The 16,365-nt window shown below is 35.7% G+C and overlaps 1 protein-coding gene across 1 annotated transcript in view; it reads left to right on the forward strand.

Moving 5' to 3' along the window:
- The first annotated feature begins 1,517 nt into the window (after positions 1-1,517).
- axed (axundead) overlaps positions 1,518-16,365 on the forward strand; it is a 50,045-nt gene continuing 35,197 nt past the window's right edge. Inside the window, exon 1 of the mRNA XM_046613754.2 lies at positions 1,518-2,255. The gene's annotated coding sequence lies outside the window, so the exon portion shown is untranslated. The remainder of the gene's footprint in view (positions 2,256-16,365) is intronic.

Genomic DNA, 16,365 nt, shown 5'->3' on the forward strand with positions numbered 1-16,365 from the left:
ACGACACCGAGGGCAGTACATATTAGATAAGCCGGTTTGCGAAACTTCGATGATTCACCTTTAGGTGCGTCAACGCGCGGAGTAACGTACCAAGCACATTGCGCGTGATTACGATTTTATCGAACCTCCAATCTCCTCCTGTTTACTCTGGTGGACTTGTCAACGCCTGCAATGTAGTCGCAGAAATGTATTATAAATAAGAAGAAAAAAGTTCGGGAAATACAAACACAGTTTTGGCGTTCCTCGAGAAAAAGATTATTCACGTGGATGTGAATTTACTGGCGAGATTTCCGAAGGTAAATCAATTTTGTTCAGAAATGACCAGACATTATTGGAGTAACAAGAGAATTATTGCTCGTAATATGAAAGTGAAATTCTCATTTCTGATTCAAATACAGTTCTTGCATTGCAGCGGCAAGCATTCCATTATTTATAATAATCGCATAGAAATAAATTTGTATTAACCGAAGAACACATGTATGGGGTCGTAATCGACCACAGTCGAATTTGAAACTGCGATTTTATCAGCTAGAAATTAACATTATCGCATTAATACTTAAGCTAATAGTATAAATCATCTTCTATGAAATTAAATTGGCTCTTCACCATTCGTTTCCTCATTAAAAAAGAAAAGGAGTTATGTACTGATGGATCCAATAAGTGCTTTAGAACGATTTTACGTACAAGAAACGCGTGGGGTAGTTATCCTTTTGACACACACATTTTTCCTTCCATGCGTGATTCGCTTGAAATTTTGCATTCATGGGCTTTCGGGGCCGAAGAATTTCGAAAAAATTCTGTGAAATATTTTTGTGTGTATTAAATTTGTGTAAAAGTTGGCATTCGGATTTTCATGTCAAATTACCAGAAAATGCTTTCTTTCGTGGAAAGTTAGGAATTTCGACCATTTACATATACTACGTTTTCAATAAGTAAACAAATAAGTTTTATATTTATTTATACTTGGAAATATTTCAGGGCTTATGTGGGACAAAAAAAACTCGGCAGTGGTTGCCAAAAAAATAGTTTAATAATTAAAAAGCTGCAAAAAAAAAAAGGTGAGACGATGATCGGCCCAACGTGAATTAAAGGGTTATCGACCCCACTCGTGAGTTGGAAGGTAGAAGAAAAAGATACATGTGTTCTAGAGTTGAATAAACCATTTCTTCGGGTTCGTCGTACTTGAAATATGAAATGAAATGAATTTGTATACCTAGTCTTTCGAAAAAAAATTGTTCTTTTCAAACCGTTGAAATTCCGTTGAAATATTTGAATGATAATATGTTCCTGCCTCTCTTTTCTTCCTCCTTTTCAATCGGCTTCTCGTTCAAGCTTGACGTATTTTTGTGCTTATGTTGGTGAACTGTAATTTGCGTGGCTGTCCGTTCGCGGCCCGACGCTAAGGGCTCGGACGCCAGGCGTCTGCGCCGGCGTCGCGACGTCGGCTATGTATAGCCGATGTTCTGGGCAACGCTTCCTATAGTGCGAATTAAATTCATTGCAGGTTCGGTCATCGACCAATGCAGTAGACACGGTTATGTACACTTCATAGTTTCCGAAATTAATAATTTTTATCGAATTTTCTCCGCTGAAACTATAAGTCGCGCAATTTGAATAAACGCGTCGGAGATAAAAAATTATACATTGAAAAAATAACTCGAATTCTAAACGTACGACTTAAAGAAGCCGCTGCAGCGGTTCAAATTGTTTTTTATTGTACCAACATTCGACTTACATTCGCAGCTCAACAGATGATAGTATATTAATATAATATCATAGATTACATACATACCGTGCATTATTATTAGTGATTATTATACATTCAAGTCCGAAGAAAAAACAAGGAGAAAAAATAATAATTCTCGATTCACTTTCGTCGATCGATCAGTGTGCAAGAGAGAGATTAGACCGCAAGAATCGAAAAGATGCGTCAAGACTTGAATCATTGTTATGCGAAGTGCGAATTATAAGATGTTTGAATAAGTAATACGCGAGACGAATTTAAATTCTGAGGTGTAAAATTTTTTCTGCTGTTTTCGTTGCGCTTTCATTCTCCTTTCTGTTTCTTGCACGGTGAACGATGAAAAATTCAAGCTCTTCCTTAACAAACATATCGGTGATCAAACGCGACCTGAAATTCTAATCTTAACGAGATTAAATATTTTTATAAAAATTATAAAGTTTGATTGTGTTAACCCTGATCGATCACACGCCACGACGGATGAGGTTCGGTGTTCGGAATGATCGACAATAAGGTAATATCGTCAATGGCATATAGATACTATCATATCAATTATAATCGTGTCACGTGGGCAATTAACATTTATACGTACGTATAGAACTTGTACGTGTGTTGGTTGAAAATTAAATCAATTGACAATGGTCGATAGATGATTCCCGAAAAATATAATATCGCGTCGAAGTCGTATGGCTTAAAAACCAATTATGTTCCCCCACCTACAAGCCGGTGCTAGAAAACATTTATATGTGGATGGACAGAGCGCTGAAATTCAACGCGAACAATACAACATACATACTTGCAAGAATAGCCTGGAAATCCGGAGAGTGGAAAAAGGTGTGGTAGTTTCATTTTTGGTTTGAAAAAATTTGCACCTATTTCAATTGGTTGAGAAAATCCATGTTTTCTAAACATCATTCTTTTGGAAACTGGTTTTTTTATAATTAATTTGTTTAAATCGTTGAAACAACCTCAATTTCATTGCGAATTTTCTAGACACCAACTTTTTCCCAATAACACGTTCGATCAGAATCATTTTGCTACTTTTACCCAATATCGGTTATTCAAGATTTATATTCAATTTTAGAGATATCGCTGTCATTTTTTTGCATAATTGGACTTCCTAGATGTCAATGTTGATATTTTCAAAGGGATTATGACGATTCCGCGAATTTAGTGAACGCTATAAATAAACGTAGTTTTGAAAATGCCTATTTTTACAGAATCAATGTAATTGTGGGAAGGTTATGAGGACTAGGAGAGTGGAACTCGGTAATCCTGGTATTTGCGGTCGTTAAAAATGAATCCAATGTAAAAATTTCAAAATTCAAGATAGTGGATCCAATATGGCGGACTAAAAATATAAAAACTGATCGTATTCGGTCACATTAGATCCGCCATTTGGAACTTTCAAAATTTCGCAGATCTAATCCCATTTTTTAAAAACGGTGACCTTGAGAACCCTTACATACCCAGTTTCAAGGAATTTGACTTGATGGAAAAATGTATGTTTCAAAAGGCTAGTCTTTATGAGGCTCGAAAATTTGTTCCAATATTGAAAATTTAACAGTTATATCTGTGCCACTGCATCGACCATTCGTTACGTCGATGCGATCGGTCATTCGCGTGATCTGTCTCTAACAATAATTCATCATCTTGCTAAAGTGTTACTTTACAACAATATATCATCTAAAACCAACACCGTCGTTATCTCTTAGCAATTCGTCAATGTTTCGCGTTATTGATAGTATTTTCACGATTCAGCTGTGAAAATTCTCTTATACAATCACGTACCTACGTAAATTACACGTATGTCTTGTTATTACTCGTTTCTCGCTAGCTTATTTTTCCGTTTTCCAACATATCACACCCCCTCCCTCAACTCCCTCTTCACAATGATTCCCGATCCAATTATTCAAATGCATAATATAAGAGCTGAGGGTGTGCTGTAACAGATTTTTCCATGAAGTATATTGTAAGGCCAGTGTTTTCGCGTGTGAAATGCGATACCTGAAGATCGGAAGACAATGGAATTTATTGAAATGTAGAAACAGTCGTATGCTTAATTCTGAGAAACATACCGTGCCGATCGATCCACACTTTCCCATGAAGAAGCAATGTTATAATTTCGGTAAAAAGAAGGAATGCGAAACAGAAGAAGGAAGAAGAAAGTCTACGTCATTGTTCCATTTTACAGAATTTCATATATTGGGGAACGTAGTTTTTCAGATACATATTTTTTGTAATCCAGCTGTGAATACCTCAATTCTTTCGCACTTATGTTTGAATGTATTATACATATATAATACGCGAAATAAAAAAACTGATTTGGGCTAAACAAATGTGATGGAATTAGAAAAAAAAAAGACTGGTAAGAAGATAATATACGGAACGGAAAAGTCAGGAAGACAAAATTTCTTTTGACGAACAAGCAACGAAGCTCGAGTAATAAGATTATAGGAAGATATAGAAGTCATCCCAGATAAAATAAAATAGCTACCTAATAGGACGACGACAAGTAACAATGACAGTAAAGTCAATTGGTACAAAGAATTGTAGAATTTGAAAAGTTTTTAATTCGAGCGATCGTCGTTACCGAATTGGCGTAATTTACGACCCTTTTTCGTCACGACTACGATTTTTTCTACACAACACACTCATGTTGAACCACAAGCCATAAACATTACGATTACTCAACGATATCTCTAGAAATCGACTAAATAAATTAAATTAAAATTATTTCCAATCTAAAATAGGAGAAAAATATCGTTATCTGATCCAGAGATCTAGTTTTAGAACGTGTAAAATGAACATTTTTCCAGAGTCTTGAGATCATCGTGTAAGCATGTAACTGTTTTCGGAATAATTTATAACATGAATCAATAAGAGATATTCATAATAAATGAGACAGCATTTCAGAGACTGAACGCCAAATGATATAAGAAATTATGGGTCCAAATTTTAATAGCGAGGATCAGGCGTTGATCGAATTGGTAGAGAATGTCCCATATACATTAATCTAACCTTTTCTAACGTGTCTAATAATTGTCGGAAACTAATAAACAGTTGGTGAAACTACATTTTCAGTTAGAGGAGGCAATTTTCCACAAAGCAAAAATTACAGAGCGCTGTCGCGCTGTATAACAAATGAAATTTTTGTGTATTTGCTCTTAGGGATATTGACACTTTTTTTCCTTAAACTTAAAGCACCATTCCGTGGTCGGTGCAGTGTTTGCGCCATTGTATTAACGACGTCGCTTCTTGTACGTCTGTAATGGTTTGTCACTCGGTGAAATTTGTACAACGACATTGTTTTATACAAGCAACATTCCCCAGAGCTCAACCTCCAGCCTCAGACAACGCTGTCGGGTAATAATATAATCAGGCCAATTCTAAACGTATTTTCGCACATACCCTACATTAGGGTGGTCCTTAAAAAGGTTATTTTTGAATTTCAACCGGCTCACGCCCCAAATCGGTTCCAGAGCAATTCAAAAATCATTCCCTCATTTTTTCAGATTCTTATTTCAACTCTAACCCGTGCCCGCAAGAGGTTGGATTTCCCCATTTAACCCCGTCAGGGGTTACACCCCTTCATATTAAATTTGTTCAACGGATTTCGATAAAATTTTGTGCACAGGGATTTCTTGGTTAGCTGATTACGCATCTAGACACAAAATTTGTAAATTCAAAATGGCGGATCGAATATGTTGCATCAAAATTCAAGAAGTCACTGGAATTTGGTGAAACCTGGTTCTCAAGGTTTACCGAGGTCGCTGATTACGAATCTGAACTCAAAATTACAAAATACTAAATGGCGGATCCAATATGGTGGACCGAAATCCCAAAAGCACTTGATGTTGCCATATAAGGTCCGCTATCTTGAATTTCCAAATTTCGAGTTCAGATCCACCCTCAGCAACCCAAGAACCTCCCCTATACCAAATTTTGTCGAATCCGTTCGTTGAATTTAATGTGCCCCTCAACGGGCCAAGTGGGGAAAAAAATTGTGAAAAAAATAACGAATTATTTTTGAATTACTCAGAACTGATTTGGGGGTGAGGTGGGGGAGGGGGGGGGGGGGGCTGAGCCAGTCCAAATTGAATAATTACCGTTTTAAGGACCACCCTATACTGTACCTACATACATTGGATCTGTAGTTGGAAATCAAATTACGAGATTGCTGGGCTACACGGTACTAAATCGTGGTCTTATGATTTCTAGACTTTCTTACGAATCTGAGTTGTAAATTGTCGCAATCAACGATTTGAATAACGTTGCGCATAGTTATTCTGACTAGTATTCATTTTAAATGAAAACAATAGAAAAGAATAAACTGATCTATACCTGTTTGACAAATGGGTTCAATGAAAAATTTCTTCGTTCATTTCAAATCTGCAGAAGTCTGTACTTGAATAATCGACTCGAATTCAAGAAAAAACTCAGAATACCTCAAAATATCTTGGAGCAAGACGTAAATATGGGATCGTTTAGTTTTTTAAATATCTACTCCAAAAATCTACACGTGGACTGTTATTTGTCCATGCAAGTGTAGTACCTGTTATGAGGTCGATCGATTGCGGGTACAATAAGCCCGAGAGATAGTGGATGAATCTCTAATCTTTTTTTCTAACAGTCTGCGTGAAAATCGATTTCGCAACTTGTGGTCTTAAAATGAAAAATTCAGTTTTTTGTGTTTCTGTACTACGATGTACTGAAAAATTGCCTCAACAATATATCCTCAGGATATTTACGACACATAATAGAAGACATTATAGTTTAGTCCGTTTCATTTCCACGGAATCAAAAAAAACGTGATGATGTTCAAATCGTTGTGCGAATGAATGTTTGCTCATTTGATAAGTTTCATTCGCTGCTTTATCCGTCCACCTGGTAGTAAACATGATGTCAGCTCTGTCGGATTCTGCTTCAGGTTCATTTCTTTTTTTTTTTCCTGATTCATTATATATTGTTTCATGATTTAATAGCAATCACCCAATTTTTTACAAATCAATGTTTGTTTTTATCCTATTCAACTATGTGTTCGTTATTTTATATTTTTTCATATTCATGTTTAATATTCATAATTTTTATTCATATATATGTCAGTATTTTTCTGATTGGAGAGGCGCAGAGGGGGGAGCTCAGCCTGATACCTGAAAAATCAATTAAAAACTGCAAATAAATCAACCTATCTTACTAATTGGGTGAATTTATTATACTTACTGGTTATTCGGATAAAATTAGTTTATACATTTTTTCACTTTTTTTTCTGGTCTAGACTGTTGTGTCTATCAAACTCACCGCGTCTAGAAGTAAATGATTTGAAATTCAGTTTTCCGGAGTAGACAGAGCTGATCAATTATCGTTCATCGTGTAATGGATACACACATACAGATCATACATCAATTGTACTTATATGTACTGTACTATACGAGAAATCACGGGTAAATAATCGGTTAGTCACTCAGCATGTGGTAACACGAGCGTTTTCATTTCCATTGCATGCTTAAAACAATCGTTCCGATTAAAAATAGGTGTATGTAATGCATTACCTCTCATAATATATGTACCTATACAGTCAGAGTCTTCCAATGTTTTTTTTTTCTCTTCACTATAGTTTTAGAAAACTAGAATTTTCATAATCCGCGATAACGAACATAAAGTAAATGCATTCAGTTTCCCCTTGAAGAAATTTGGCCTTCACAAACCATACATATTTAATTACAAACAATACATATTAAAGTTAAGAATGAACACAAATGGAGGTGCTTTCTATAAAATTTGTATTAGTTGTGAATTAAAAACCGTGATAATCGGTGAATGCCATATTCAATCTACCCATGGTTCAATTGAAATCTATGGCGTTTACATTCCGCCACATCGGATAAGATTGTAAATACTGCTCATAATATACATAACAATGCACATGCAGCGCCGATGGCATCCCCTCAAGAGCAACGGGATGGAATCTTTTGCACCGCACTAATAAAGGAGCGTGGATACCGTAATGAGATAACTGTGTGTATTATTGTTTTCGTTTAGTGAATGAATCACATGGCAGTGGGAGACCGTGAGGATGACGGCATTGGCACGCAGGTCTGAACGTGTTGGGTTACAAGTTTAGATATCACAAGTATTTACGCTTCGCAGGCCAGAGATGCAGCACCGTGCGGAGAAGGTGTGAACCTCAGGATTAAGAATGACCAAAAATAATCGATTTTCGATTAAATCCATAATTTTTTTCACATCAATCGTCTATAATCGATCATTTTTCAGACTCGATCAATCGACCGATTCGATTATTTTTCCTCACAATCGGTTTTTGTTTTTTACGTCCATGAACCACGCAACACAATATCAATATATGCGATTAGAGTATCAATTATTATCATTGTCTCACTTACCAAGTACCTCTTTGATACATTAATTGTAAGTAAAAGATAAATGTATATTTTTACCTCAAATTGAAAAATATTTTGAATGAAACTATGAATTATTAAAAAAACTTTTCCGTTATTAAGACTATATACTGAAATTTACGAAATTTTAATTGCAAATGCACCGTTTCACAAAAATACGAAATAAGCGATTATTTCTTACCGTTTCAATCGAATCATGTTCGTTTATTCTTTTGAACTCGATTAGTCAACGCTTCGATTATTTATAGCTTATGCCTGGTCTACACGTTATAATTATGTCGACCAATGATGATACGCACATGTAACTGACTTCAACGTGCCATAATATGGAAGTATTGTAGTATTCCTGAAATTTCCTGATTATGACTGCATATAATTGAGCGTATCGATTGATATCGAACTTTGAATGTTGTGCATCCGCCAAATAACGCTTCATCTAAAGCGTAGCGTAGGAACGGAACAGAAGCTAGTAGAGGTTAGTTATCCTTCTAGATTCAGGAGTACGCTTTGTACGAGCAGAGATTTTCGAAATCAGGATCTTTTTTCACACCATGATTGTCAACATTGTAAAACTGGGGAGAATATCCGAATATTTTCATCGATTTCTTCGCGAAACTCACAGTTAATAGACGTGAAAAGGTTATGTTTCCGAGCGGTTGCGTCGAGTATCGACTATTTATCGAAGTTCAATCAGATCGTGTAGTCGACCTCTCAGTGTATGATGCCCTGCAATAATTGTACCTTGAATTATTGTCGCACAAATATAATCAGAGCGTGTCAACCAGGAATTAGTGGCCATATTCGCTACTCGGGATAAAATAATTGCTGTATGCCTATGTCGGATGTAAGATATCTGCGTGCAACCGACATTGCTCAAAATACGCGGAGACAATCCAAATGTGAAAATACATATAGGAAGGGAATGCACCTAAGGGAGAATTCGCGAATTGGTGTCAGATGTCAATATCGGAAACACCTTCCGTTCAGAAACTCCGATTTCTGGATCAGTGGTCTTTTATTGTTGTCACTACCGAGTCGCACGCGGTACGTTGCTCCGAAGCGTCTTCTTGAAGCGATAAGTTAGCGTTCCTAAGACTGTTTCTCTCTTCAATGTAGGGAAGACTGATCCATTGGAGTGTAAGCATTAGCGATGGTTAGTAAGCTAAAATTAACCAATGCATCGCGTAATCGAATTTGCAAAATAATCGATTATACTCGATTAACGGGGAAAAAATAGTCGATTTAATCGAAAATCGATTATTTTTTATCATTCCTAGTAAGCACACGTGTCAGCGAACAAAAATTTAGAAATATAATATAGAACTAGACAGTCTGCAGTTACGAGTTTTTAAATTTTGGCAATGAAAATTCTCTACCGCGGCAACACTCAGAGAAAATTGTGGTTGTCGTTACCATGAAAAATAGTGTGCTCAGGGGACAATACGAATTTATAGTTAATACAACTTATTGCATTATGTTGTTCCGAACTATGAACTTATCGTTACATCTGACAAAAGTTGTATGGTTAACGGTATAATAATGAAGACCTGACCATGTTTAAACATTAGTGCGATAAACGTGATAAGCTTATCGTTACTCGATTTATAATTTGGAAATTCAATTCAGAAATTGTAGATTACAGTTTGTTAACTTTTACTATACGAGTTGAGTAGCTTCATCGTAAATGTATAGTAAAACTGGAATGAAATAAAATAGATGAAGAACTCGTAGATAACTCATCTCAATGATTTTTCGTGAGCGCAGACACCATTTTGACAACTTATCAGATTAAAACCTAGCGCATTATCCTTTTCCTTACCGGGGCTCGAACCCCTTTCGCTCGCAATTTTCGGATTATAAGTCGGGCACCCTATCTACTACGCCAAACTACCTTATGAGAATCTACGACTTTATTTGATCGATAATACAATGTACGGCCCATACGGACATGACGGGTACAGTCACTGAAAACTGATCAATAAGATTATTCCATTTATCAAGTGAATTCAGCAGAATTTTTAGTAAATTCCAAGTACCGTAAATGAAATTTCCAAATATACCTGATACATTTACTGCGCAATGAAGTGAATTCAAAATACCCTTTTGCGTGTTTCCAACTAAGTTAAGCGAAATGACAAAATTATAATGCACATTTATTGAGAATGCTTAGTAATTCACTTTATAACACGAAATTTGTAATTCAACTACACTTTTGTGTTGTAAATGTGTCGTAGATTTTCAAATATTTTCAACAGCTTATGTTTAGTTGTTGAAACTATGTTCCTAGGATCTTGTCTGAATAATTACTGTATTAGCGTTAACCATATTTAAGTCGAGTCAAACTATATATGGGGCATTCAACTCTGACAAATGTTGCAGGAATCATTTCGTGTGGTCTAAATACTTATCCGTAAATAGTTTATTATAAATTAGTTAATTGAACCATACTCTATACTATCGAAGACTATAGAACAGAGCTCACGGCACTATACGAATACAATCCTGATGAACATCTGTGTATGGTGAACATTATAACAAAAAATATAGTTAATTGTACGATTATTATAGTCCCTTTGACGTTCTTGGATCAACTAGAAGTGTGTGGTAAAATTAACATTTTGTTTATAGTGCGCCAAACGATAATTTGAGTAAATTCTACTATAAAAATTATCTTCCCGACTATAATATTTTAACTATACAGAGTTTTAACTATATGCGCAAATTTTTCTCTCAGTGAATAGTTCTCAACGCGTCAACTTTTTTCTCCTACTTTCCGCCTTGAGTCATGAAAATGACAAAGTTTTAGCGGTTAATCTGAGAATATATAACTGAGAACTGAAATGTTGTTTCGGATTGACCTACATTCTCAGTTTCGTCTTAAGGCAAATGATTGGGAATTCGGGAGTTATTTCAATTTTTATTATATACAAATGTTCCACGGGATATTTATGACGCATGCGAAAATAATGAACTCCAGAGAACACTTACATATATACTACCTGATACATTTTTTGCGTTCATTGTTTAGTTATCTTTGTCCTCACTTCATGATAATTGCAACTGTACCATTACACACTATAATTATCGATGTCCGATTACATATGTGTTAAAATTTAACTTGTGAAATATATTTTCTTATCCGGGCACTCAATACCGCTGCAGATAATGATTGTGAAGTACAAAAAATAACTCCGGCATTCGTACGCCGTAAAGAATCGTAATGACCATTCTTTATCAGTATACATGGTGTATATATGCGATAGGCGAGTTATAATTATGCACTTTACATGGGAAAATGATAGAGTACATGTTATAGGTAACTTTCGTTTAATCGGCATATCCTCTGGTGCAGCGACGCATTACCTGAAGTACCAAACTCGGAATTTCAACTATGCAGCATGAGTAAATATAGCAAGATGACCGTTTGTTATCGAAAGCGGAAAAGTTCCTTGTTCAGATCCATATTCGTGTTAGCCAAGCTTCTCTCGAGAATTGGAGCACTCGTATCTCTTCCTCCAATACAGAGTCCGAGGCGGTTGCAGCCATCAATAAACAGCTTCTTCTGTTTCATTGGAAATATTTATAGCCTCCAGGCTGCATCTTCCACATGCTGTAGGTGGACGCTACGTGTGCAGTATTATTTATATTCTTGACTCTATACTTATGAACACGTGAACGTAGATCATCCTAAGATACAAGATTTTTTTGGATTCCTGTAGATGGGGGCCAAGAAAAGTGAAATAGTATATTGTGTTACCGGTGTGGAAAGTGGGCGATTTCCGATAAGTGTGAAGTTAGCAGCGTCAGCCGCAAAGCAGTGGTTCATCGGGAAATCAGATAATCTAAAACTACAATCGGGCATAAACCCAAATATCAAGTCAAATATGATCTCAAATAAACAAACCCAACATCAAGATATAACCGCAAATGAACAAACTCCAAACAGGCGACATAAAAACTCGTATGCATAAAAAAAATAATCTGTGAATTTCACATTCGGGTTATCCAATTTAACATCACATACAATATTTCTTATCATAAAACATAAGCATATAAAAATGGCTTTGCTAGCATACTCATTTTCGTTGGGTTTTCTGTACGCTTTTTGATTGGTTTGTAGGATTCGGTTTTTGAAGTTTGATGTTGTTATTTTTTGGTGGAAAATATAGCTAGTTCGGTGATTTTTGATGAGAAATAGTGCAGACGAGTCTAATGGCTTTTGGTGGAATTTGACAAGCACCCTACCGGGATTACGACAATCCGAGTTGGCAACATTGCCACAACAGCGAGTACTGCGCTCACACGAATACAAGTGCTAAGTTTTCGCACGAGCACTAGTGTGAACGCAGCATAATCCAAGGCGAGGGCTGAATCGTACGAGTCGGATATCACCCACCCGCACGTCTGACACACGATATTTTTTCCAACTTCGTGTAAATTCATTTACGTTCAATGATACAACGTGTAAGATTCGGTTATTCGAAAATGCGCTCGCGCCAACGGAAGCCTTAGTGTGTCAGATCGACCATTTTAGTTGTGCGCATGCGTCAAGGTACTACACATTTCGGAAATAGACCACCTTACGCATGCTCCACAAGCTTCACAAATCAAACTTTATAAGCAGGTGTTGAAATCCAGAAAATCAATTTAAAATTATGACATCTTGAGTATGGATGAACGTATTTGAATGAAAACTAGTACCGTGAGGTTTTTAGGGTAGCTAATCACGAACCTAAGGTCAGATTTGCAAAATTTAAATTAATTCGGGTTACCTTCATCTTTGGATGGATTTCCAATTTGTGATGCTAGAAAATAACGCCAATAGCTATCTTCTTTTAGCTATAGAGCGTGGTGTGGTTAAAATATCATCATCCCTAGCTTTCAAAGAATTTATAAACATTCACAGTTTTACCGAATAGTAACATTGATCGTGCAATGTGATACTACATCGTGTCTCGCTAAACACACGATATTTGCAACCAAACGAACAAAAATAATGATAGAAATATAATTAACTGGACGTGACTTTCACGTGTAAAATATTAGCTACGTATGTACCATGCATCGACAATTTCAAAAGAAAATTGACTTTACTCTATAGGCATGGGGGTTTGTTCCTGGGCATATCCCTGCGACCTGAAAAAAATCCTCGGTATCTGCGCTGTATTCACACATGATGGTGTCTACAGTGATGATGAATGCCATGCACGTATAATGTCCAAATCTGTCGCTCGCCTAATGAACTCATTATTCAAAGTATACCTAGTCATAGTGTAAGATATGCACATACTCATGTGCAGCCTTGTATACATGAACAAATACATGCTTCATAAAACCTCTGACAAACCGCGGAAAACCCGGCATATCATGTTCAAAGCTCTGAGCGAAGCGGAAAAAACCGAGAACAAATCCGGTGCAAGTGCTGATTGTAGTTTCCTCCGTTAGAATATTTCTGTTAGTAGATAAAATTCCGTGACCATACGATATCTGACCTCAAAACGGTCCAGACAGGGTTGATTAACAAACCGCATAACTCTGCTTGTATCTTGTAATCAATGTTAGCTACATACACTGGATTTACCGACACAGATTATGCGTCCCTACAACTATACGCATAAGATTGTAAGCGTGTGTGTAAATTTTCTTCGGTTTTCTGCGATGATGTGTCGTTTCCTTCCACTAATTGCAGGGTATAGGTACACATGAACTTGTTTCGCTTCTTCTTGTCATACTAGTATTTCATTATGGAACTACGGAAACTTCCGCCGACCAGATGAGAAATCTTGTGTCACTCCGCTGCATTTGCGCAAATAGGAACTTCTCAACTCGCCTTCGGCTCGTGCGGCATTTTACACTCGACAAAAATCCCTAGTTTATGCGCACGTGCCACGAAAAGAACTATTTTGTGAATTGAAATTATCGGGAATTGAGATATAATATTTGAAATATTTGATGTTGGTACGTTTGGCTTCGGAGAATTAATTTGTAAGAATTTAGCACAACCTTGCTTGTTCTGTTTCATTCGTGTGAAGGTGTCGCCAAGTGAAGCAGGTACATAAACTATTCCACTATTCAAGAAAATGTATGTGTAAAGTGAGCAAGCCGTCTTACTTAACGATTATATCTACGATTTCATTCATTATGGAGTAATGAAATTTGTATTCAGACTATTTTATTTTTTTCACAAGTTAGAAAGTGATATGATAGCAATAAATATTTCCAATTCCATTCACAAAGCAATGAACGAACACGAATTTTGAAGCGTAAGTATGCATCTCCCGTAAAACAAATTTAAGTTACTGAAAGCATGAAAAATTCAAATTATTATAGACAATACAATTTTTTTTTATCAGCTGAAAACTAGTTCAAATATAATCCGTTGAGATACAATCCTGAAAAATATATATTTCTTACAGATTTTAGTAAAGATTTCTTCTATTTTTAAAAAGATAATTTGAAAAATACCGAAATTTATGGATAAAATGTTGATGCATTTGAATCGTTTATAACAATTTAAATTATCCACTTCTTCAGTCAATTATAGTTTTTTCTCGAAGGTCACTTCCTGACGCTCGAAAGTACGCCTTCGTTCATCGATCAAAGATAAATGGAACCGGAGATATCAAATGTCAAGTTAGAGGATGTGCTCACTTTTCCGCAACATTGCGTATTTTGTAATTTTCTGAAGTAGTTTATTGTGTTACAAGTGCGGGAAGTGGGTGATTTCCGACGGACGTGAAGTTTGCAGCGTGAGTCGTGAAGGTGCGTGCTGTAATCACAGGAGTGAGATTTTACTACAAAGAACCTAAAAGAAATATTTAGAAAATTAACAAGTTCTCAAAGTTTTCTGGAGTAAAATCTCACTCCCATCGAAGTGGCTCAGTTTTCACTCCAAAATAGTAACATTTCACTTCGCAAAATTTGAATAAAAGAATCCAAAGCCTTTATTTGGAAAATAGCTAACAGAAATCCAACATATACACAAAACTCTGAGACCATGTTTCTGTTTCCACACGCTATTTAAACGATTACCGTGTCATTTTTTCAACTCAATCACTGTATTGTTCGATGAGGAACTCCAAACTTGTATTCCGAAACTAACATTGAAAAAAGCATGGAATGTCAATAAGGAGAGTAAGAAGAATTGACAATATCACAAAATTGAGATAACTTATCAATATAACAATCATTAAGTTTCAGTAAGAGTTTTTGAAAGAAAGAAATCGATTAGCTTTGTTTCATAGTGGCAATCATTACCGGGAAAATATATAAATCGTTATAAAATATAAAATATAAAATTAAATTAGATGTAAAATGTCGACTTTGAGGTAGAACACAATGCCACGATGTTGCAATTATTCCTGAAAATCATTAGAATTTTTTTCCAATTGTAGAATACTAATAATATTGACTGAAATACAATCATCCTATCTCGAGTATCGCCCTTGAATTTATAATGTTAATGATTTTTCAACAGTGAAAAATATTGCACAAAAAAAAAAAACGTGAAAAACAACGTTTATGTCCATTGTCGGTTGAATATTGTAAAATTCATTATAATGTTGCTGGCCACGTTAGCCGAGTAGTTTATTAATCCTTTCATTCGTGCATTTTTCCTTAAATGCGATTCACTTGAAATATCGCATTCATGGACTTTTGGGGTCGCTGATTATGAATCTGAACTCGAAGTTCGAAAATCCAAAATCGCGGATCCAATATGGCGGACAAACAAAAAAAAAAGAACATTTTTTTAGTGCGTATTAAGCTTGTGTAAAAATTGAAATTCGGATTTTCGTGATAGATTAGCAGAAAATGCTTTTTTTCGTGGAAAAGTACGAATTTTCACCATTTGTTACATGTGCTATTCGTACAATAAATAAATAAATAAATAAATAAATAAATAAATAAATAAATTTTGTATTTCTTTTTAGACTTAATAACATTTTAGGGACCATGTGGAATCAAAAAACTCAGCAACTGTTGGTAAAAAAATAGTTTAATAAATAAAAAGGTGTGACGCTGAGCGTCCCAGCGTGAATGAAAGGGTTAATCATAATTTCTACTGGAAAATCCATACGTATAATACGTTAACCTTGTCTCGGTTTTCTGGCCGTCCTGTTATTACGTTTTAATACTTGAAACTGCTTCGGATTACTTCGCGGGCGTGAGTTTTCTATTGTACGATATAACCACACACGCTTGCCT

Source organism: Neodiprion pinetum, chromosome 2, assembly GCF_021155775.2.
Source record: "Neodiprion pinetum isolate iyNeoPine1 chromosome 2, iyNeoPine1.2, whole genome shotgun sequence".
Taxonomy (NCBI): domain Eukaryota; kingdom Metazoa; phylum Arthropoda; class Insecta; order Hymenoptera; family Diprionidae; genus Neodiprion; species Neodiprion pinetum.